The sequence below is a fragment of the Amblyomma mixtum genome, chromosome 6 (assembly GCF_055824585.1).
Source record: "Amblyomma mixtum isolate Tamu chromosome 6, ASM5582458v1, whole genome shotgun sequence".
NCBI lineage: Eukaryota > Metazoa > Arthropoda > Arachnida > Ixodida > Ixodidae > Amblyomma > Amblyomma mixtum.
Window position 1 is genome coordinate 116503025 of NC_143017.1, and position 15543 is coordinate 116518567.

The window sequence follows — 15543 nt, forward strand, 5'->3', positions numbered from 1 at the left end:
ACGACATGTACTGCACCGTGTCAGAAGGAAGCAGCACTGAATATGACGTTCAAAGCTTGACATCAAATTAGAACTTTTAGGCTACTTTTTCTGCTGCCAGATATTCATGCAAGCGTTAGTATAATTACCCTGTCGACCGATAAGTTATCACATGGAAGAAATACCAGCCAGTGCTAACAGAGTCAGGACAGCAAAATACTACTGTGAGGAAATAAAGAAGGCTGCCCTCGAGTTAATGTGCATAGCCTCAGAGCCAGACAGGCTTCGGCTACGTTTACGCAGCCCTTTTGCGCCGTGGCGGATCGTGCCAGAAGGCCTAGACAGTGCGCAGTAGTAAAAACCCACACTCGAGCTATGAAGATAAACAAAAAAAAAGGCCGCGGACTGAATACCATGGGTTTGAAGGTTGCCGAAATGATTGGGCGGTAATGGAACAAAAACAAAGACCCCAGTGTCAACATTGTAATTGTTTCCACGTGAGACGTGCTCTGTCGCTGTTTTTTGATACACGCCTCAAGGCGAGGACAGCTGATGGGCCGTTCCTTAAGCCCAATCGATAACATCTTTGAGCGTGCTTCGGGAGCGACGACAATGGTGCCTTGAAAAAACAAAGATACCAACATTCTCTGTTGTAACTGCGAAGCGAGGACAGGCGAAGTTGAACGGTGATGGCCTTTTGCGGGAGGCAGAATAGAGATGGGTTGCAAGCCGACGATCTCGATCTCACTGAGTTTTACAGGAAAAAGATGTTATAGGGAGTTCCTCTGCGGTGATGATGTTGATGATGGTAATAAAGAATTTATTCAGTGCCCTACAGCATTAGTTCCCAAGCACAGCTACAAAGCAGCATGAGAGTTAGACACACGTCCGTGCCCTCTTCGTCTTCTTTGCTGTGTTGTGTTGGGTTTTATGGCGCATAGGCAACTCAGGCCATCGTGCGCCAAGCTCAAGGTAGGAGGAAATTGTTTTCTGGAGTATTTAAAAAATATATATATATATTAAAATAATCGGCAGTGTAGAGGGCCTAAAACATTGGTTTGTATGACATAGTGATGAGAGAGGAAAGAGATTTTATAAATGGCTAATAGTAAAAGCTTTAAAGAAGATCGGGTAGCCTCAGCAGTTATCCTGGGCTGGGCAAGGATGTTGAGCCACTCAACCAATGAAATAAGGTACCTCAGCCTTCTTCTGAGGATGAGTAGGCGGACGAGGTGTATGAAAAACTGAAGCGAAGCATTGGGTAAAAATTTAGAGTGTCGAGAAAACCAGCTTCTCTTAAAAAGCTAACCCGCCAATTTTAAGGTGGGAGGGAGGCGCGTATGAAGGTTATAATCGAGATTCTCTCAAATTGATTATACTCAAGCTTAATACCACAGCAGAAAATTATTTCAGCGGGACATTTAAAAGGGGAAGCGGCAAATAAAATTATCACGTTTGTCTATTTTTTTAATTTTTAATTCATTTATTTTTTATGATCCCGGGGTATTCGCCTTTCTCGTGAAGAAAATTTTTGGTGAAATAAGCGGAGTAAATTTAGAAAATGCCATTTTTCTCACGATTAGTCGTCGAGAAAAGTGGACGAACTGAGCTTCTTACGATCGCGGCGACGGAGCACCGCCATCTTGGTATCACCGCGAAGAGGAGATACGAACTTCCGAAGAGCGTAATTCTGCATTTGATGGAGCAAAAGCAGGAATCACCCCAGATCTCAAGAAACATTGAAAAGAACGCTGTGATCAGCTGATTGAGTCGTGTGGCACCTAGACAGCGCCTTCATTGGCTGACACGCGTATGCATCCCTGGGATGCTTGACAAAAAGTTCATGTTGCGGCGGATGCGCGTGTGTCGTCTGCTACACTCTAAACAGAAATAAGTAAAAAGGGAGTGAAGTTATCCTCTAGCGCACAACCTTTAAAGAAGGGAGTACGCTAGAGGACAGCTTAATCCCTTTTTACTGCCAGGTGTATTCGTGTTTAGAGTGTATTGCCCCCTGAAATGTACGTCTGCTGCTGTGTATGAGCTTTTGTAGCGAAAGCCACACTACTATAGCTGCGACGCATTTGAAACCTTGAAACGACCTTGATATAAGTATAGGCTACTGTTGCTATGCTCGCATACCTAGCCATGTGTGGTCCACTTCGTGGACCACCTTTGACCTCGAACTTTGACAGACGACGCACATTTCGCCGTGTGCCTCCGACTGACCTTGAATCGACCTTGAGGTAAGTAATGGTTGCACATCAGCCTTATCATGTGTAATGCACCTTGGTTCTGCACCACTTGACCTTTGACCTTGACGGTGACCTTCGACCTTTCAAGTAGTAGGTTGAGGGCGGTAAGACGCCACGTACGTGTCATGCGATTAAATTTACAGTTGTGACGTCAGGGCATGGGGTATATAAACCGGAGCTGTGCGCTGTGCTTTCGCTAAGTGAAAACTCGGTTCAGCGGAGTTGAACAACATGTATTTTTTTTTTAAACAAAACTTCTCTTCGCTGTCAAATTTTTGAAGCCAAGCGCCGATTCTCTCGCCCCAGTGATCGGCGGTTGGAGCCCGCTCCGTGCACGTCTAAGCGCCTTCTGGCGGGTTGCTGCTGGGCGATGAGCAGCGAGGCGAGATTGCGCTGGGCGGATCTGCTAGCACGGAGCATGCCTTCAACGGGATGCCAGCGGGACGAACTTTTTATGAAAAAGCTCCGGCACAACACTACTCCGTCGGCATGTTTGGTGTCTTCATTGCGTGCGACTGGCAAGAACAGCGTACGACAAAACATGGCTAGGTTTTCAATACACATGAAGAAAACGCACGTGGTGAAGAATTTTCCTGGCTTTTCGGCCGCCCCGGTACAGTGGACATTAAAGTATACTGCGTACGTGTGCGTGTGCGTGTGCGCGTGTGCGTGCGTGTGTGCGTGCGTGCGTGCGTGCGTGTGCGTGCGTGTGCGCGTGTGCGTGCGTGTGCGCGTGTGCGTGCGTGTGCGCGTGTGCGTGCGTGTGCGCGTGTGCTTGCGCGCGCGCGTGTGTGTGTGTGTGTGTGTGTGTGTGTGTGTGTGTGTGTGTGTGTGTGTGTGTGTGAGAGAGAGAGAGAGAGAGATTGCGACGACGTCAGGTGTCCTAGGTGACTGTTGACGAGAGACAACGCAAAATAACGGTCACACAGCGCTAGCACACCTTGACCATAAGCTTTTCATAAATCAGCTGATGCGGCCAAGCATAACGTAAAGTCTATCACAGTGAACCAGTTTTGTCAGCGGTCGTCGCAGCCACAATAGATCATGAGCCGTTTAAGTGAGATAACGCCGTTCAACGTCATAGCTTAACTTGGAGTCATTTTGGGAGGCGAGGATGCGAGGCAGGCAACTATGCGGGCTTCTTCAGGAAGCAAAAGGGTATCTGCGAAGTATCGCCTAAAGAATGTACAGCTAGGAAGCACTGGTTGGATGTTCAGGCGTGAAATCCATACTGTGAAGGCAGGATCCTAGCAGTGTTTTAGCATATCTTCTTTAGGAAGCATATAGTGTGTGTCAAGCCCACTTTTCCGGGTTCGAGGATTTCGCTTGCTTCGTTTCTGCGTCGCATGCACCATTTCATACTTTGGCGTCACGGCAAGCGACACATTTGGGCATGGCACGCGGAACCCCTACTGGGCCTGATTTATGAAGCTGTGACTTCCGCTCGCCTGTTTTATCCCAACCCTCTATGAATAACGACCGGAAAGGAGCTCCAGCTTCCTCCGGCACCCAAGTACCCGAGGCGAGTCCATTCTTCACAGCACATCGTTCGTTTCGAGGTATCTAGATTTGCTTTTCTTTGACTTGGCTGCTTACTTTACTCACGCCGTTATTCCTGTTGTGCCGTTTCTCTTTGTACGACGGTCAATTTTTTCGTTCACTGAAAATTCTCGGAGTCAGCTGCTAGAGACGTTTTAGAATAACGAGCCTAGCATGCTATGCGTGAGCCTCTCGCTTATTTTTCTAAGGGCGATAGTTTTGCTAATAGTTTCAGCTGCCTTCTGGGCCGCTCACAGAACCTACAGCTCACTTCCACAAACCCAGAGCTACAACTAAAAAAAAAAACGCATTTCTAATGCGCTTATACAGCAGGTCTGTAACTGTCTTTACCTAGTCGGAGCAGAGCTGTCTCAAGATGCAGCACTCGGTGAAACCATTTGGTTCTTTCGGAACTATTAGTTATCACCGATAAAGGTGTGTTAGAACATAAACACGGCCTAACGATAACCTAACTAAAATTACGATAAATAAATACGCTCGGCCAGAACCCACAGTTGGCAGAAAAGTGGTCTGTTAGTGTGACGGAGTTCATACTTACGGAGGAAAAACGCCCCAGTATCGCTACCTGCTGTCCCACGGAGATGCACCGACAGGCCAGGGTCTCCTTTTCCTGCGTTACAAATACGAGAGGGACGTCCATAGATTCAGAGAGACCTTTTACTTCCAAATAATTTGGCTGCCAATAATATCGACGTTAGTTATTCAGCGCATCATGCGAATTTCTCATGCGTACAATCACGCGTGCGTTCCACAATTTTGAAGGAGGCGAAGCAAATGGGTGGTCTAAAAATGTCACGAGCGCCCTTGTAAAGTGCGCGCTGAAAAATCTGCTCCACTGACGGGAGATAAGGAAATGGGGGTGATCTGTCGTTGAGCACATTTTATATGTATTTCGACTTCTGCTGCGCTTTAGTTTCTTTATCGCACATGTCGACTAAGCGAGGACTAACTGGGAATTCAAGTGAGTGCGACGGGCAGGTCAAGGTTTATTCCAGAAAAGTTTTATAGTTGCTGCGACCATGCTTGGCGGGTGTTTGGATTCATCTGTACTCTCAGTACAACTGAACCAGAGAGAGTGACTGCCAACTTTCGGAGGCGCAAAAAAACGAAGTGTGCACATGTTTTTTGTTTTTTTTTTTTAATGCGAAAGCATTACTAGGCTATGTCGGGACCGGAGGTGTCCGCAAAACGTGGACGCAAAATGTGTCCGCAGAATGTGCCGCCTGATGTGACGTCATCTGCTGGTGGCATCAGGAGTCATGACCGAGTGTGTATGACACTTGGTGCAAAAATTGTATGTATCAGTATCCCTCTCTAATTAACATTAGTCATGAAACAATGACCCTGAATAATAATCTTAATGAATGACACTAGTTGACAACATTAGTTAATACCCCCAATTAACAATGCTAATTATGATAATTAATGGCAGTAATAGACTGAACTAATTAGTGAGGTCTGTGACGTGACGTCATTCATACGTCTGATGACGTCACGTCTCCAGCCAATCAGAGCACAGCAAGAAAAAGTACATACCGTGGAATGGTGACATAGGAGATCGAAGAGTGGTGGTCGGATCTTTACAGAGTGGGTAAGTACAGGGTCTGTTCTGAAAGTAGTAGGACTGATTTTTTTTAATAAATTTTATTCATGATAATAGTACAAGCGATTAGAATTTTTCAAAGTAGCACCCTTCCGCACCTATACGCTGCTGCCAATGAGTTTTCCAGTTTTCGAACGCCTCTAGGAACGCCTCGACCGGAAGGCTGTTTAGCTCCCTCGTCACGGCCTGTCGAACCGCCTCTACCGATCCGTGATGCTTCTCCTTGAGCGTCGACTTTATTCTCGGGAATAGAAAAAAGTCTGGCGGGGTCATGACGAGGCCCTAGAGCGGGCGAGGCAGCGTTGCCACCTTGCGCTGGGCAAGATACTCCATTACGAGGAACCCTGTGTGGCTCGGCGCGTTGTCATGGTGCAGCCGCCATTTGTTGGCGATGGCTGGGCGGACACGAACAATGCGTTTTCGCAGTCTTCTGTGTACTTCCACGTAAAAAACTGCATTAATTGTTTTTCCGGGTGGTACGAACTCTTTGCGGGTGACTCCATGTCGATCAAAAATGCAACTGAGCATGGACCTTTCCTTGGATTTCCTCTTTCGCGCTTTCTGGGGTAGAAGGGGTGGGCCATTCTGAACTCTACCGCTTGCTCTCCGTGTCGTATTCGAACACCCACGTCTCGTCACAGGTCACTACGTTATCCAAAAAATCGGTGTCCTCATTCACGTGAAGAAGAAGATCCTGGCAGATCGCTTTCCGGCTGGCCTTTTGCTCCTCTGACAACACTCGCGGCACCAACTTCACGCACACTTTCCTCATGGTTCAGTTTTCTGTCACGATCTCAAAAACTTGGGTTTGAGGAGTGCAAAAGTCATCTGCAATCATTCTGATACTCATCCTGCGATCACTGTTAAGTAAAGTTTTCACCACGACACGTTTTCGTTGGTCTTGTTGGTCGAAGGGCGTCCGGAGCGTATGTGGTCCTCCACTCTTTCTCTACCTTCTCGGAACAGCTTGTGCCACTCAAAAACACCTGACCTACCCATAGCAGCATCACCGTAGGCCTCCTTAATCATGTCGTGAGTTTCTTTGCCCGTTTTACCAAGCTTTACAGAAAATTTGATCGCGTATCGCATCCAGTAAACACTCCATGATTCTACGCGACGAGGAGTTTCGACAGGGGTCCACAATACAAGCGACCTGCTCTCTTCAACGGCCGAGAGCAGACTGCCGATTTTCCCCAGCGTTCCCAATATCCCCCTTCACCGATACGGTGCGCGCAGACAACCTTTCGTCCACCCATTCGCCCAGGAAAAAACCAGTCCTACTACTTTCAGAACAGACCCTGTAGGTGTAGACCGGCGTCGACTAGGAGCCACCAACGTCGCGACAAACGCTAATGCTCTCGCTTTTCTCCAATGCAATCTCTGCAGTGATCTCGTTTTTTCTTGTTGCTGCGGTGTTGAGATATTTCCTCACTTTCTCCAGCCTTTGCGCATGCCGTTCTCGACTCATTTAAAGAAAAGGTACATAGTTGGAATATTCATTTATTTATTCACCTACAAGCAAATTGTGTGTCTTGCATATTAAGATGTGTAATGAGCGACCATACTTCTGCAGTAGTGCATACAATATCCATTATCTTCATTTACTGTCACAATACGGGTGCAGCAGAGAATACGATACATAACTTGCCTTTGATATCTCCGCATCGAGCAAGAGCGTACTGTTTCGGACAAGGTAGTAAGAAATAAACGTCAAGTCTAACTTAAACCTCGCCATTAAAGCACCCTAAGACGCGTAGGAAAAAACAGAAAAAAGGTGATACATAACAGTACACGCGGCTCATCCCTGAAATCGGAACAAAGAAGCAGTTACGAAAGGAAGAAATAAAATGACCTTAAAGGAGTCCGTATATTTAGTACTTAAGAGTAGGAGAGAAAGAGAAGCAGTGATAAAAAAGAAAGGGCGTGGGAAAAAAGAAAATTAGCGCGAAAAAAGAGAATATCGCATTCGAGATTAGGCACAAATGTCTACATGCTACAATAATGAGTTTGGTAAGGAGGTAGGGGTGTTTTAACAGTACAAACTTATATATATATATATATATATATATATATATATATATATATATATATATATATATATATATATATATATATATATATATATATATATACTACTCTAGTATATATAATACTAGAGGCTTTAGCGAGATAGAAAAAAGTTAGCGGATAAGGTCAATATGCAGAAAATACGCATTTAGCAAAAGTGATTTGGCGTCATTAGTTCGTAATCCAGAATACTTACTCTCGCAAATATGACCGGTCACAGGCATGAGTGAACGGATGAGATAAGAAGAGAGAGAAAAACAGAATAAAATTTACCACGTTCCCGCGGATACGTATATGCATAGGTGGTTCCTAGCAAAAGCTCCGGGATTATGGCGAGGAGTTTAATCTTTCCAACAAGAGCTTAATAGCGAGATCTCATGGAAAAATACGAAGCTTGTTCCGTCATGGAAACCACTGGAATCAACAAAGTGATGAGGACAACCCCTCCACCCTCCCTCCTCGGTAAAAAAAAAAACAACACCAAACGTAAGAACTAAAAGAATATTAAATTCGGTTCAATGTGTCCACCGCGAGATTGTATCATTTATTCGACTAATAATGTGAACTTTTCTAAACAGGGCAAAAGAATTCCTACGTAGTTGTGTGTAGCTCTCAATAAAACTGATTTGTACGACAATCTGGCGAATAGTTGCCCATCACTTACCGAGCAAACGACAAAAAAAAGAAAAGAGTGCGAAAGAAATCTCACATTTCAAACCGAAATGATGCCGTTAGCACCACAGTGCCGCTTCTGTAACCTATCCCAGCATCAATTCTAACTGCATTAAGCAGGCCACCTGGATAAATTAACCCCGCAGGGCACATCTCCGAGAGTGTTGTCTTTCCAGACCTCCCTGAAAATCAACTCGTAGTCCTGCAGATTATCGCACCACAATGTCCAAAACACTTTGCCGGTTATTCTTGTGTCATTTTTTTTAGGGGAAGGAAGGGAATAATTTATTTCTTTTCATTTATTTTACCATCTAGGCAAAAAGTACAATAGAATGGGAAGCGGCTAAAAGTATACAAAAAGAAAACATCAAAAAGAAGTTGAAGAAATGAAACAATACAATGGACGTAATTAAAAATTCCAAGTTGGCATCCGATTATAACAAGGACACAAATATACAAAATACGTCTTCCTCGCAGGGCCACTACCGCCTTTATTTCAGAAGCCATGTTCTCTGAGTGAGGTAGCAAGGCGTCATGCTAATGTGTACGTGCGATTGTGGTGACATAAGAACTTGGAGAAGGCCATAAAGCTGGACCTTAAGGCTTTCTTGGTTTTATTACAACCTTGGCTTTATTACAAGCAGTTTCAGCTGTAGACCGTCCTTCTTCAGTGATTACAATCAAGCAAACGCGGAAATTGTCACGACCACCCGAGCGCTGCTAACGAGACAAGCTTTTACTCATCGGCTGGGGGAGCGTCCACGCACGGCGTAACCTGGGCTAGGAGATACAAAGCGCGGTGACGATAACAAGTTACACCAAAACATTTGGTTAACAGACACTTTTAAAAATAAAGAAACGTACACATACGCTGGAATGTGCGTTGTAGAAAAGAAAAGAAAGAATTACTTTAAGCTAATCATGAACAAAAATGGAATTAAAATGCGCAAGCATATAAACCAAGAGCCAGAGGAATGGGTATTGGAGGCAACTGAGAGCACAGTGCCTTCAAGAAAGTGCAAAAAGAAAGTGCAAAGAAGTGCAAGGGAAAAGAATGCGGCCTATATCCTATAAAAATGCGGATGACAAAGAAAGGAAAAGATTAAAAATTATTCGCAGGCGTACCAGCGAGAATGTCAGTGGTACGGATGCAGATACGCGGCACCGTCGCGCTTCCGAATGGTGGCGGAGTAGCGCTCTTTTCTTCTGCTGTTCTTTATCCGGGGCTTCTCATACTAGCTTATACATGCCATCAAAAACTTCTTCCTCTTTTTCGTATTTTACTGGTTGCGCGTTTTCATTTTGCTCTCTCTCCTTGTTCATCACTCTGCCATCAACAAAGGACATGAAATTATCTAAAAAATGGCTACCGGGGAACCGCGGCATAGCAGGCAATCACCGCGCGGATGAGGTCGCGCGAACTGCTCACGACGACGGTGATTTTGTGTCGATCCCCATTTCGAGATCAGACGCAGCGGGCAGGCTTCAAGGACTTGCACGGGACATCATGCTTGCCGCGTGGAATTCCGGGCAATTTTGCAATTCACGTTTAAAATCATTGGACCCAGATCTGAAGCTCCGGATTTCTTCAGGGCTATCACGCCGAGAAGAAACTTTGCTGTGTCGCCTCTGGCTTAGTGTAGCTTTCACCAACCAATACTAATTCTTAATCGGTATGGCTGATAACCCTGCATGTGCCATCTGCGGGCATGACGAGACTATAAACCACATTCTTTGCGGCTGCCCTGCCTACAGCGCCGAAAGGCAGTCTCTCAGCCGTGCGCTGCAGCGTCTGGATCCACGCCCACTGAATTTTTATAGTGACTTAAATTTTCTGTTACTCTCTTTTCTCTTTCATTATTTTTTATCCCTTCACCTCTGTTCCCCGTGTAGGGTAGCAAACCCATTATTCTTCGCTTAACCTCCCTGCCTTTCCTCTCCTACCTGCTCCTCCTTTCCTTGTTCACCTGAATAGCACGAATGCCCTATTCTCCCACCTGTGCAGCCAAGTGGGCGTATCAACACCTGAATGTTATTTATTCTTACACAGGTGAGTTTCAACCTAGAGTTTAATCCAGGGGGTTCGAAATACAAAGGCAGATTTTGTTGCTGGCAAATCGGACGTGCAAGACATTGAAAATATTCTGTTAGAAGGAGAAAATATCTAAAAAGGATCGCATACCTGCTGGACATTCACAGTCCTGCGACTGTTGACATTTACACTCATACGACAGTTGGTTGATATTCACTGTCGTACGACTTATATGTCCACTATATATCCATTATATTGTGGATCTGGACATACCCTATCGTACGACTGCCATGTGGCTGTCTAGGACTGGGTTCAGAAAAGCCATTAATTAGGGCAGCGTCAAATGACCGAGACAACCGCTATTAGTGACGAAATCCTTGCATGTTTAAACGGCCGTAGAAGCCGATTGACAAGACCATCCACGAGCGTCACAGAGGTGTGCTTATCGTGCAGTCCCAACAGGTTCCACTGGGTGAGCCTGACTCTCCCGCATACCCCTACACTCCATCCGCGAGCGACGTCCGCACATGAGCCACGACACATCCACAAAACGAACATACTGAGAAAGCGAACCTGTGCTTAAAACATCCGATACGATCTGGTCGCAGTTCTCATCCCGCAGCCGCAAACCTCACGTGCTCACTGAGCATCTATCACAAGTGTGGGGATAACTGTGAGTTTATGCAGTCCTGCTATAGAGACGATGGTGTCGCAGTAGAACCCTGTGTTCCAGATGTCTTTCGCGTCAAATTATAGTCGCCTTGTTAAAGAAGTTCTATCAGGCCTCATCAAAAGTCCACGGAGTCGTGGCCAACATAATAAGCATGGCATTCGGGAAACTAGGAATGAAGCAGCGTCAGAAATGCTTGTTCTGTAATGATACTTGAAACGGGGAGACCTAAAATGTCCAAAGACGTTCCCATTTATACGGACCAGTAGCATACATAAATGTATAGAGAACACATTTTAATATGCAGCTTTTTTGCCAGCCGCTAAGATGGTAACGGGATTGCCGAGCCCGTACCAAGGAATCACTGTCGAGCGCTGAGATGTTGAGAATACCCGGAGGTGCCCTGACGTTGGTAAGTCCCATTTGTTGCACAAACGTTTTTCTGGCGCAGGCAGAACCCAAAGATGTTTATTACATGAGAAGCAAGTTTTACTACTCGGCCCATATGCGCGATAGCCTTGAAACAAGCTCGTACACATCGCGAAAAAGCACAATTTGCTTTCTTTGCCGCAAGTAGTACGGCAGTGAGGTATTCATTCCAGGAAAGTGCCGGACATAATTAGCTGCGATGAATTATAAGCTCTTCCTTTCAGCTCAAGATGCGAACAAAGAAAAAAATAAAGACCCCGAGAAAAGCAACGGAAGGGAACGTAGTGGTTAACCGAAGCGCTTCGGCTCGACGGCAGCGATAATGGAAGAGGCATCCAATGACAAAACTCCCATCGCTAAAGATATCCAGGCCTGCGCGTGTGTATCAGGCTGCTAATTGACGGCGCTGCTAATTAACTTAGCCTGTTTGGGCAGGACGTAATACGACCCCTTTGCTTGTACCACAGCACAAGACGCCCTGTCCAGTTTTCCTTCTTTTCAGGACGTGCACTGGTACTTGTGTTTTTTCTATTTTTCTTGTGGTGTAGGGTGTCGTATATAAGCGCCTGCTGGTTTTTAAGATGTAGTACACCAGCTCTCGGCTTTTATATTCTGTACTTTTTTTTTGCTTGCGTTATTCCACATTTTGTCCATTGCTCATTAACTGCTGTATTTTCAGAAACTCACTGGAAGGTTCGAATGCCGCTGTGCGTGTGCTATATCTCTTGAGGCGCCAACATTCGGCTCTGTTTGTGGTCCCATTCGTTCAATTTTCTTCATTTTTGTCCTCTATTCCCCAGCACATTTTTCCCAACCGTGTTCTTTCATTGTCAACATGCCTTATATATTCCACTCCAGCAAATTCTTTTTTTTTGCTAGTAGTTAACAGGTTTCTACGTGTTTAAACGTCCAGATTAAAGCCAAAAGAATTTTGTTTTATTAATGCCAAGCGACGATGGTGGTTTCAGCAACAGATATCGCAACTGCAGTTGATGTTGCTGTGTCTGAAAGAAGGATGAAAATGGAATTGCGCGGTCCTGCCTACTGGCTCGAGCGGAGCCCCAACGGCTGCCACGTGCAGATACAGGAGTGTTGAAAGATATGAGGAAGAAGAGAAACGTCGCCACACAAGAAGGGAAGTGTATTTTAACAAACAGACAGATATATACAACACTGCTCATACATGACGTCCCCTTGGCGAATGAACAACCGCGTCCGCCGAAGTGGCGACGCGGGCAGACGTCGGACGGAGTTTTTTGACTGATCTTCAACCGCACTTAGCCTTTTCAAGTAACGTATCAAGTCGAATGTTTAGTGGGCCTTGATTACTGCCACTAAATAAAAGGGCAGTGGCTTAGCTCGGCTATGCCACGATATACGTAGCGAAAGCTAAGGCGAGCGCAACGACGAGGCAAGCGGTGTGACGTCATACCAAACGGCGGCGGTGGCTCGGCAGCGAGGCGCGCGGGGTGACGTCATGCGAGATGGCGCGGCGAGCGCACGGCGTCCGCCAGCTGCGGCGGTTGCTAGGCGACGGCTCAAGGTCGGTCTCTGTGCACCCTCGGAGCACCGCAACAGCGAAATCGCAAGTTCGTGGCCAATGTAGCTTTCTCTACAAAATTAATACATGAGGCAGTAAGTTGGTTTTTGAGGAGAGAAAACGGCGCAGTATCTGTCTCAGACATCTTCGTTCACATGTCCACCGTTATATTTGAGACAGATAGTGAGCTATTTTATTTCCTCAAAAACCAGTTTTCTGCCGCATGTATTAATTTATTTAGTGACACCTCTCTTACCTAATTTCAGTTTGCCCTTGGTAGAACTTTGGCACCTGTGCTTACTTTTTTTACTTACACCTGCTGATTAGGTTTTCTGTCGAGGTTATGGGAAGTTATCTGCCGTTCATTATGACCGTTTTTTATGGGTACAGTTCTCTGTAATGGTAACAGTGAAGGGCAGTTTCATTGTGATTCTAGTGCTCCATGTTTCAGTGCTGTAGGGAGTCCGGCGAATGTGACTCGTTTGAGCGCTTCTTGCACGATTTCAGTATCTCCAGGTGCAGGTTACACAGACGCTTATTATTTCTTCCATAGGCCTCCATTCATTTGCGACTGCACTACAGACTTCTCAGGCCTTCCTACTTGTTTTCGTGGCTCCTTTTCCTGACCCCACCGACACCGCATTCATCTTATATATATGCTTCGTTCATTTCAGCGTATTTAGGGCCTCTTTGTCGTCTTGCTGACTGCTATTTCCTTACATGCAAGACTTCAAGCCTTGTCATTTTCCTTTTCTTTATATTCATTTTTATGTTTTCAGAAGTTGGCTACGCGGATAAGAAACAGGAATTCAGTTACTAGCCCGCACAGAGGTTCAAGGCACGTTACAGACATTTGGTCATTGCTAGTGCCTGTATAAGCGATGAATACTAGGAATTAATGATATAATATTTTGAAGTTTGACCAGGTATACAACTTTAAATTACGGCAGTGGATCTATAGATACAGGCTACATATTCTCACAGTACATAGTTCAAGTTCATACAGCATTCGAAATCCAAAACGAAAAGCCGCCAGTTAGAACTAACTACGGAAGGCAAGGGAAGGAAGGGAAGGGAAAACTTTATTTACACTAATGGTTTTTCCTGCGGTTTGGGGGCATCTTCCGAGACGTCTTGGCTCTACCCCCAGGAGCCTTCTCTGTCGAAGTCGTCCGCCTCTAATCAGTGGTCAGTTGCCCTCAGTCCAGGGCTCCCCTGGCCACTGCCGCCCGTTGAGCTCGCTGTACCAGACCTTGTTGGTTTTCGCAGCGGTCGCTGGACAGCAGGGGTACCTGGGTCTACACCGTGGATCACGCCGCGCAGGACGTCTTCCGGTGCTGCCACGTAAGCGTTTACATCATAAGTCTTTCCGTCGAATTTGAGACGGGTAATGTGCCGCACTAGCTGGGTCGTTTGCTCGTGCGGGGTGCTAACGATAATGATATTGGATCCGGTGCGAAGCCTTACAAGTAGGTCCTCGTCCTTGCATTGCTGGCCGCACGCCATGACAATGGCGCGCGCTACTTGGTGGGTGGTGAGGGACTTCCCCATGAGTCCTTTCTTAGGTCGAATAATGATCTTGTAGTCGCTTCTGGGGAGTGGCGGCATTCTTCGCCTAGGCCTTCTCTGCTCCCTTGATCCATTGTTGTTGCAGCCGGTCGCATCACCCGGTAATTTTCCATCCTGAGGTTTGGCGGCCGGGCCCGTTCCCGTGCCTTTGCGTTCTTTTCGCCTTTGAAGTTTTCTCTGGCGCTTGGATTGTGCAAGCTCCCAGCTGGCATCGTTGTTGTACCCGGCTGGCTTCGACGAGGAGTCGGTCGGGATCTCGTCCTCACTTCCGAAGTCGGCGTCTCCGAAGTCGTCTTCATCCATCTCTTGTAATTCGTTGAGAAGGACGTTTGGTGATTGTAGTGGCACATCGTTGTCTTGGCTGGGCCCCGCCATTTGGTCTGTCGTTGAAACGGCGTCGATGCTAGGCGTCGGCGTCGTCGACAAGGTTAGCGTCCCATGCTCTCACGATGTCAGTTGGGTGGCCCGTTAGTGTTAGCGGGCCGGCGCCCGCTGTATAACTTTCAAGTCCGGTAGAAAGCCGAAAACTGGTCCTACCGCTTGAAATTTCTATCCTGGGGATCCAGCACTTGATATCTTTCCGTTCCGAAGAAAATCCGGTGGCGAGAATGATTCGGTCCGGTCGAAATTGGTCAAAATGTGCGGAACCGATGCGACGCGCGTCCGCTTGCTTGAACCGCCATGTAGCGTCCATCACGGAAGGCAAGCATTATCTTTTCAAATAACGAATGCTTTGAACAGAAAAGATATGATGCAGATAGACTTTATTAAGGTGTACAATGTTTTAAGAAATACTGTAAGAAGTTTCTTGTGAACGGTATTAAATTTTGATTACTCTAACTAATCCGAAAAGTGTAACCTTTTTTCTATCTTGCATTCCTCTTGTCATATCTTACAAATTGTGATATGATCTATTATCTTCGCTTGGCGACGAATGTCATGGTTGCGCCTTATGGAGTAGAAAGTGCTGAACCAAATCTAATGTGTAAAGCATGCATTAGTTTACTGCTGTATTCACTATGCTCCCGATGTACCACACAATTACTGTTTTATTTGGTATCGTCACTCTGTTGTATAGAAAATGAAATTGTTTCGAATGCCGTGTGATTCTGACAGGAAATAGCCACCTTCTGTTTTCCCATTGACTGATCCTAGGATGACTGCTTGACC